The sequence below is a fragment of the Puma concolor genome, chromosome B1 (genome assembly GCF_028749965.1).
Source record: "Puma concolor isolate L17-30 chromosome B1, mPumCon1.1.hap2, whole genome shotgun sequence".
Taxonomy (NCBI): Eukaryota; Metazoa; Chordata; class Mammalia; order Carnivora; family Felidae; genus Puma; species Puma concolor.
In genome coordinates this window covers 34155887-34164251 of record NC_141670.1, presented here as the reverse complement: position 1 = coordinate 34164251, position 8365 = coordinate 34155887, and the positions used below count along the sequence as shown (strand labels likewise).

Here is an 8365-nt window from a genome sequence, read left to right as displayed (position 1 = left end):
GGCCAAAATGCAACGACCAGTGCTGGCGCCCTCAAGGTAGAGGGAGAATGCAAAAATGGTGCCCACCACAGCCTCCTTCCCCAGCGAGAGTCCCACCAGGCTTTTTTTCCCCCTCCTGCAGATGTTTTAAGATTAACAAATTAATCTCCTTTATTCATAGTCTAGGTGTTTTTCAACCTGCTGCTTTTGCACTGGGTCCCAGGGCTAGTGAGTCTGTATACACGCCATTTACGAGTGGAATCCGCGTTTCTTATGGCCCCGTAGATCTCCTGGATCTAAGCCCCATGGGTTTTCAAAGCCAGATATTTTGGGGGCTCATCTTTCCCGTGCAAGTCCCAAGGACTGAGGGTGGCCGATGTGGGGCACAAATCCCTCACAGCTTAGTGAGAAGCTCTATGCTGGTGAGGCCCTCCTGATCCTGGGTCACCGTGCTGGGGCTAGCTAAGGGCTTTTGCCGAGACAGTGCCTCTGCCTCTCCCACCTATCCACGTGGCCTTTGTCCTCTGTTGTTGGAAGATCTGTTCAGCCAGCGTTTAGGTGTTTTTGTGGAGGAAATTGTTGTATATGCAATTGTGGATGTAATACGTTCACAGGAAGAGGCAAGTTCATGAATTGCCGGTGCTGTCATCTTGAAATATCACCTCCCGATGGGATTTTATACTCGGGAATCAGTGCCTTTGTGAAAAGAGGCCTCAGAGAGCTTGCTCTCTCCTCCTGCCATGTGAGGACAGAACAAGAACACTGCAACTGGAATGGGACCTTGACCCAATCACGGTGCCTCAATCTCAGACTTCCAGCCTTGAGAACTGTGAGAAATGTTCTGTTTATTAGGCACCTAGTCTGCTATTTTGTTAGAGGAGCCAGAATGGAGAAAGGCACTTGTTATAGTAGTCCATACCTGGTGCCCATTGAATTTATTATATCGTATCCCTGTTTTCATACCACCCTAAGTGCTCATTATCCATGCCCAAAGTGATAATTATTTAGTTTGGTATTCTCTGTAGCTCTTATGATCTGGCTGCAATCAGTCTTTCAAGCATCGTTTTCATCCCATCTGTTCCATGAACTCTCTGCTTCACCCAGACTACACAATGACCTCATTTCCAAGGAAAATACCTTTGCTCAGGATTTTCCACTCTTCAGAAAGGGCAACCAAGCCTTTTTCCTCATATAGCTGAGTCCTATTTATGATCTAACGCCCAGTTTACATTGGACCTGAACCAGAAAGCCTTTCTTGACCTCCGAGACCAAAACGTTCTTTCTCGGAATTTCCGTAGCGTAAAGGTCCCTTTCATTCTTTGGGTCCAAAACAGACACTATCTGCGTTGTCAGGGACCTTTATTTCTATCCTTATATCTTGTCATCTCAGCTATGTTGAAAGTCCTTAAGTGTAGAAACATGGGAGTTTCCTCTTTGTATTCTCCCATAGCATGCAATTTGTGCCTCACACTACACTCAAATATGTATTTAATTGATTAGTACACCCAACAAAAGTAGATATAGTGTCCATACAACTGAATTTTTAAGTGCTTGTACTAGTCATTTTTAATATAGGAAGAAACACATATTAATAGTCATTCCAGTTAATTTTTGTTTTCATTTTCATAATATCTTTGCATAACATCTGAGCTTTCTTTTCAGGTGATACAATAAACCCTAACTTTAAATAATATGGCACAATTTTTTAAATGCTTTTAAAAAAAATTTTTAGGTTTATTTAATGGTATGGCACCATTTTTAACGCTGATAAGTGGTAATTCTGACTAAAAGTAGCCTCACTGAATGGCTCTGTTCTTTGTACTAAACTTTGAAAAGAAGAAATTCAGTGTTTTTCCTAGAGCTTCTTGTTGGAAGCACCACATGTATTTCCAAGATTGTGAAGAAGTTATAGCACAGTTAAGTTTGTGTGCCCAGAAGCCAACAATTCAAAGGAACATATGTTTGGCAAGTTAGTGGGATGTCAGATGATGGATTTAAATGACCACAGGCTAAATCGGTTATTGTCTTTTAGAAGTTTCCAGATGAATGTGACTGGAATGGGGGGGGGGGGGGAGGGCTGAGGGCACGAACAGAGCATGTAATTGTGGTCATTTATTCTACATTTTCTTTCACTTGACTATAATTATTTGCTCTTCTCCCACAGCAAATAGGCATCTGCTCTGTGATATTCCATTACCAATTGGAAAGTAAAAAGCTACATATCTCCAGGGCTGTTCAGTAATGTACCATATCAGAGCCAATCGTCCAAGCATGTTCTGCCCTCAGAGCCAAACGCAATTATGAGGCCATTACATACATTTTTTCATCTAATACCCTGACAATTACTGAGGCGATATTTTCCAACTGTTTGTAACTCACCTCAATACCCTGAGAGGACCGGAGAGAAGTAAAGGGACTTAGCTTTCCAGTCTGCAGCCTTCAGAGAGTAATCGGGCATTTATTTGTTTCACTCTCAGAATTCTACTCTTTAAAAAAAAAGAAAAGCCCATGTGATTTCAATGAAAAGCAGAACACATACTTATGATAGTTAATTTGGAAGAACAAAACAGGTAAGAAATAAAGGACAAGGAAAGAAATTTTTCTCAGATTTCGATCCATCTATAATGAGCTACTGTTAATCTTTTTCTGTATTTCCATTTTTTTTCTTGGGATATATAAAATGTTTGTGTATAATTTGAATCACACAATGCTATTTGGTATTTTCTTTTTAATTTAGCAATACAATGGTGATACATTACATGCCTTCCGTGACGCCATTTAAATATCTTTGTAGTATTTCAATATCTCACTATTCTATATTTTAACTAATATTTTAATAATGAATACTTACGCTCCCGTTTGTAACTATCATAAATACTTCACTGAATATCTGTGTCTTTGGTTTTTTTGTTTTTTGCTACATGTTAACTTCCTATTACATTCATATTTCATCGAATAAGTAAGTTCTTTGTTCCTCTTTATGATTTTCTTTTCCTGTGCGCATCCTTCAATTCTGTTTAGGTTTAGGATGAATTTTGAACTCAGAAGAATTACTCAAGCTTGCTCTTTAATCCCCTCTAGTATGCAATCTAACGTTGCCTGCTTCATTTGCACTTTAGTGGAGATTATATTTTTTTATCACTAGAATTTTCTTGATTTGAACCTTTTCTTCCCCCTCTCAGGAAGGCCAGGTCTAATTTTAGGATGTAATAGTTTCTCAGATAAGTTGATAAACAAAATTTAAATGGTTGCCCCCACCTTCTTCTGTGTTAAAATAATGCATCTGTTTCCTTAGGGCTGTTTGTCGATGCCTCAGCTCGACTCCTTTCCTTGAATAGCTCAGTCATTTCATGTGCAGCTAATCCCCCCAACACACACCCAGTTATCCCATGTAATAAGCCATAAAATGAGACCTATGGGGTCTGAAAATATTTTAATGCTACTCCTGGGTGACAGAAAGCATATACTAACAGGTGCACCCTAAATGTTAGAATTTCTGGAGTATCCTGGCAAGTATGCTCTTCAGGATGGACACCGTCTATCAAATAGTTTTCTGATACGTTAAAAAATAGACAGGACTGGGGACGCTTGGGTGGCTCAGTTGGTGAAGCGTCTGACATTGGCTCAGGTCATAATCCTGCAGTTTATGAGTTCGAGCCCTGTGTCGGGCTCTGTGCTGACAGCCTGGAGCCTGGAGCCTGCTTCGGATTCTGTGTTTCCCTCTCTCTCTCTGCCCCTCCCCACTCTCTTTCTTCCTTTCTCAAAAATAAATAAACATTAAAATCGGCTTTTTTGGAAAAATGCATAAATGTTTGTTGATACACGGGATTGTAACTGAACCAACCTGAGTTTGCTCCTTGCTGAGTCAGAAACCACACCAGGTTGAGTTGTCCCACAAAGAAAACTTTTATTTGCATCAAATAAGGAGATGTGGGGGGGGGGGAATGACTTCCAAAACTGTGACTCCCAGAAAGAGGGTGAATGGGTTCTTTTTGTTTAGGTTGAGGATGAATATTTAGATAGGGAAGCCTTGTCATCCTATGCAGAGGCAGACGTAATCGCACACATGCACCTTAAGGAAACATCCTCTATGTGCATTGTATGCTATGCAAATGAGGCCGAGGCTCCTCCTTGGGCTGAGATTTTGGTATTATAATGAGGAAGAGGTAATGGCAGTCCTTCCAGAGATCATCCCATGATGACCACAGGTCCCTCTGTGCAGACAAGAGTCTGGTTTAGCTCAAATGGTCTAGGGGATCTGGGCGGATGGGAGGTCTGATCAAGGTAGTGGCCATACCTGGGCATTGGTTTCAGGTGTATTTACCTGTGTCAAGAGAAAAGCTGGAAAGAAGGGCTCAGAGGAAAACGTAAGACAAAGGTTAGTGAGGACAAGCCGGGGGGCTGTAAAGGCCAGGTCTTGGGTCTGACTGGTGATAAGATCACTGAGGTAAATTAGAGGAAGAATGATGATTAATGTCTGTTACTAATTATGCCAGCAATTTTGTGAAGTCTTTTATTAACATGGCTTATGAATACAGTATCACAAATGGTTTCCAAGGGGCAGAAGCTTCTCATAGAAGAAAGTAAGAAATCTAGTCTCTTTTGTTAGAATTTTTCCCCCCCGTTTCAGGTCTGTCTTGTTTTAATCTCAAAACAATTCTGTTTTGTTTGCAACCTTAGGCATAAGGATTAAAAAAACCCCTCTTTTAATGACTACTTATCATTAGCTACAAATTTCTGACGTTTTTTCCTGTTTTGAGGGAAGGGGGGCCATTAGTGTGGGGGAACGTTGTGTATGTGTGTGTACATGGAAAAGTGTACGTGTGTGCAAGCCCACAACGAGGAGGGAGTAAAAGGGAGAGAGATGCAGACTCAGTGAGAGACGTACTTTTAAGTTGAAATCATCAAGAATGGTAGCATCTAAAATAAAGTGAATGACAAGAACGAGAAACGACCTGGGGCGCCTGGGTGGCTCAGTCGGGGAAGCCTTTGACTTCAGCTCAGGTCATGATCTGACGGTTCGTGAGTTCGAGCCCCACGTTGGGCTCTGTGCTGGCAGCTGGGAGCCTGGAGCCTGCTTCGGATTCTGTGTCTCCCTCTCTCTCTGCCCCTCGCCCGCTCGTGCTCTGTCTCACTCTGTCTCTCAAAAATGAATAAACATTAAAAAAAAAAAGAAAAAAAAGAAATGACTTGGCTAGCAGTTATACGAAAACAACGGAGCAGTGAATATTCACTGAATTATAACTTTTGAGGGAAGGCAGGTTGATGCAGACACAGAAGAGGCCTATTATGCCGAGGCACTGGGTGCCTAGTAATAGTTTATGGCTTACCAACAACAGACCAAAGTCTTTCCTACTTTTATGGAAACTCATTTGAGGGGCGCCTGGGGGGCTCAGTCGGTTAAGCTTCTGACTCTTGATTTCAGCTCAGGTCATGATCTCGTGGTTCGTGAGTTCGAGCCCCACGTCGGGCTCTGTGCTGACAGCTCAGAGCCTGGAGTCTGCCTCGGATTCTGTGTCTCCCACTCTCTCTGCTCCTCCCCCACTCACGCTTCGTCTCTGTTTTTCAAAAATAAATAAACATTAAAAAAATAATAAAAAAAAAGAAATTAAACTTGGGGGGCACCTGGGTGGCTTCATCAGGTAAGTGTCAGACTCCTGATTTCAGCTCAGGTCATTTTGAGTTTGAGCTCTGCATTGGGCTCTGAGCCGACAGCACCTAGTTTACTTGGGATTCTCTGTCTCCCTCTCTTTCTGTCCCTCCCCTGTTCTCTCTCTCTCTCAAAATATATAAACATTTTTTAAAATTTTGCAAAAAAATAAATTAAGAGTAGAATACTCCCTTCATATTAATATATCACTTCACATTCATTTCTAGACTGTCTTTAACTTTCCACAGTGCTACCAAATCTTTTTCTTTATGAACTGTGGGATAGCTAAATAGTATATTACTATTTCCATTTTACAAAGAAGAGACTTGAGAGTCACTTGTCCAAATCACCTAGCAAGTCAATGGTAATTCCTGGGCGAAAATATCAGTGGCTTGACTTCTTAGCTAATTCTTGCTCTCCCTTCATCACCTCTTCAACATACACACACACACACACACACACACACACACACACAAAGAATCACAGAACAAACTCTTATGCTCGCTTCTATTACTGTTCCTAATGACTTTATAGGCTTTAAGCACACTAGTTATTTCTCATAGTTCAATTTAAAGCATAACTGAAGCATCACTGATCATCAGGGAAATACAGACCCAAACCACCATGAGCTACCACCTCCCCCCTGTCAGAATGGCTAAGATCAACAACACAAGAAACAACAGGTGTTGGCGAGGATGTGGAGAAAAAGGAACCCTTGTGCACTGTTGGTGGGAATGTAAACTGTGCAGCCATTCTGGAAAACAGTATGGAGGTTCCTCAAAAAGTTAAAAATAAAGCTACCATGTGACCCAGCAATTGTACTGCAGGGTATTTACCCAAAGAATACAAAAATACTAATTCAAAGGATACATACACCCCTGTTTATAGCAGAATTACTTCCAATAGCCAAGATACGGAAGCAACCGGAGACTAATATTACACTGTATGTTTACTGGAATTAAAACCTAAAAAAAAAGCCAGTTCTCCTTTTACCTATTTTGTTCTGAATAGATTTGGATAAATGGTAAAAAGACTAAATGCTTAAGTATCCTGCCTCCAGAAGGAAAAACATCTTGCGGGCGAAATGTGGTCCCGGCGCCTGGGTGGCTCAATCTGTTAAGTATCTGACTCTTGGTTTCAGCTCAGGTCATGATCTCATGGTTTTGTGCGTTTGAGCCCCACTGTTTCATGAGTTTGAACCCCATGTCTGGCTCTGTGCTGGCAGCGCAGAGCTTGCTTGAGATTCTCTCTCTCTCCGCCCTTCCCCGACTCGCGCTTTGTCTCTCTCAAATAAATAAATAAACTTAAAAAAAAAAAAAAGGGAAATGTAGTCTGTTGAAAACCGGGATGAGATTACAAGCTGGCCTTCAAATTCTCATTACAGCTTTTGTGGCTGGTTACTTAATCTCTCTGAGCCTATTTTCTCTTCTTAAAATGAGAAAGAGGGAATAATTCCTATATGGCAGAGACATATATGTACATATATGTATATGTACATATATATCAAGCATTTGACACAGAAAGTTTAGAGTCTCCACCAAGTAAATGTTGCAAAAGTTTAAAAAAAAGGATATCTGAATATTTTAACTGATGCTATTTAACACATAATTACTGTATATAGAACACACTTAAGATTTTCTCTGATGTATAATTATATGTAATTAATTTTTTGCATTTTAACACTGTTTTTCCTATTTTGCCTTTTTCCTCTTTTATATCAGTAATTGTATTTGAAAAGTTAAAGTGAGAGAGGGGCCAGGCACAGGCGAAGAAGAAGTTGCATTTATAATATATGTTAGGGGTGCCTGGGTGGCGCAGTCGGTTAAGCGTCCAACTTCAGCCAGGTCACGATCTCGCGGTCCGTGAGTTCGAGCCCCGCGTCGGGCTCTGGGCTGATGGCTCAGAGCCTGGAGCCTGTTTCCGATTCTGTGTCTCCCTCTCTCTCTGCCCCTCCCCCGTTCATGCTCTGTCTCTCTCTGTCCCAAAAATAAATAAACGTTGGAAAAAAAAATTATAATATATGTTAGGTATCAGTTGTAATAAAAGGAAAGTTTTATTTCTGTAATTTTTCTAACTATATATTTGGTTATTGGTAGATGTTTAATTTCATCTCTGATATTAGGCTGGGCCATATCTATAGCATCATAGATCAACAAGTGAACTCTATTTTTAATTATCTGTATTAACCAGTAATTTGCTGTGTCGTCTGCACATTACTCTTTTTTATAGGCCTATTTATTTATTTATTTGAGAGAGAAAGAGAGAGACAGACCGACAGAGTGAGCTTGAGTGGGGAAGGGGTAGAGAGGAGAGAGAGAATCCCAAGCAGGTTTCAAGATCACGAGATCATGACCTGAGTTGAAATCAAGAGATGGACGATTAACTGACTGAGCCACCCAGGCAGGCATCCCCATGGGATCGAAGTATTGTAATCAGAGATCAAGATATATTTATCCATTTTAAATGTGATCAGACATGTTAATTACAACTGGATTCTAATGAGAGACAACCATTCACCTTGAGACTAAGCCTCTCAAACAAGTGCTTCTTCTGCACTAAAAAATCAGTTTTAAAATTGACATAAAGGGGCGCCTGGGTGGCTCAGTTGGCTAAGCACTAAGTGTGCAGCCTGCTTAAGAATGTGTCTCTCTCTCCCTCTACCCCTCTCCCAAGAAAGAAAGAAGGAAGGAAGGAAGGAAAGAAAAAAAGAAAAGAAAAGAAAAAGAAAGAAAGAAC

The 8365-nt window shown here is 40.9% G+C and overlaps 1 long non-coding RNA gene across 1 annotated transcript in view; it reads right to left on the bottom strand.

Annotated features, from left to right (window-relative positions):
- Window positions 1-4691: 4691 nt before the first annotated feature.
- Window positions 4692-8365, bottom strand: part of LOC147581560 (uncharacterized) — a 42576-nt gene continuing 38902 nt past the window's right edge. The window contains exon 3 of the long non-coding RNA XR_015249700.1: window positions 4692-5537. This is a non-coding gene — a long non-coding RNA (uncharacterized LOC147581560). The remainder of the gene's footprint in view (window positions 5538-8365) is intronic.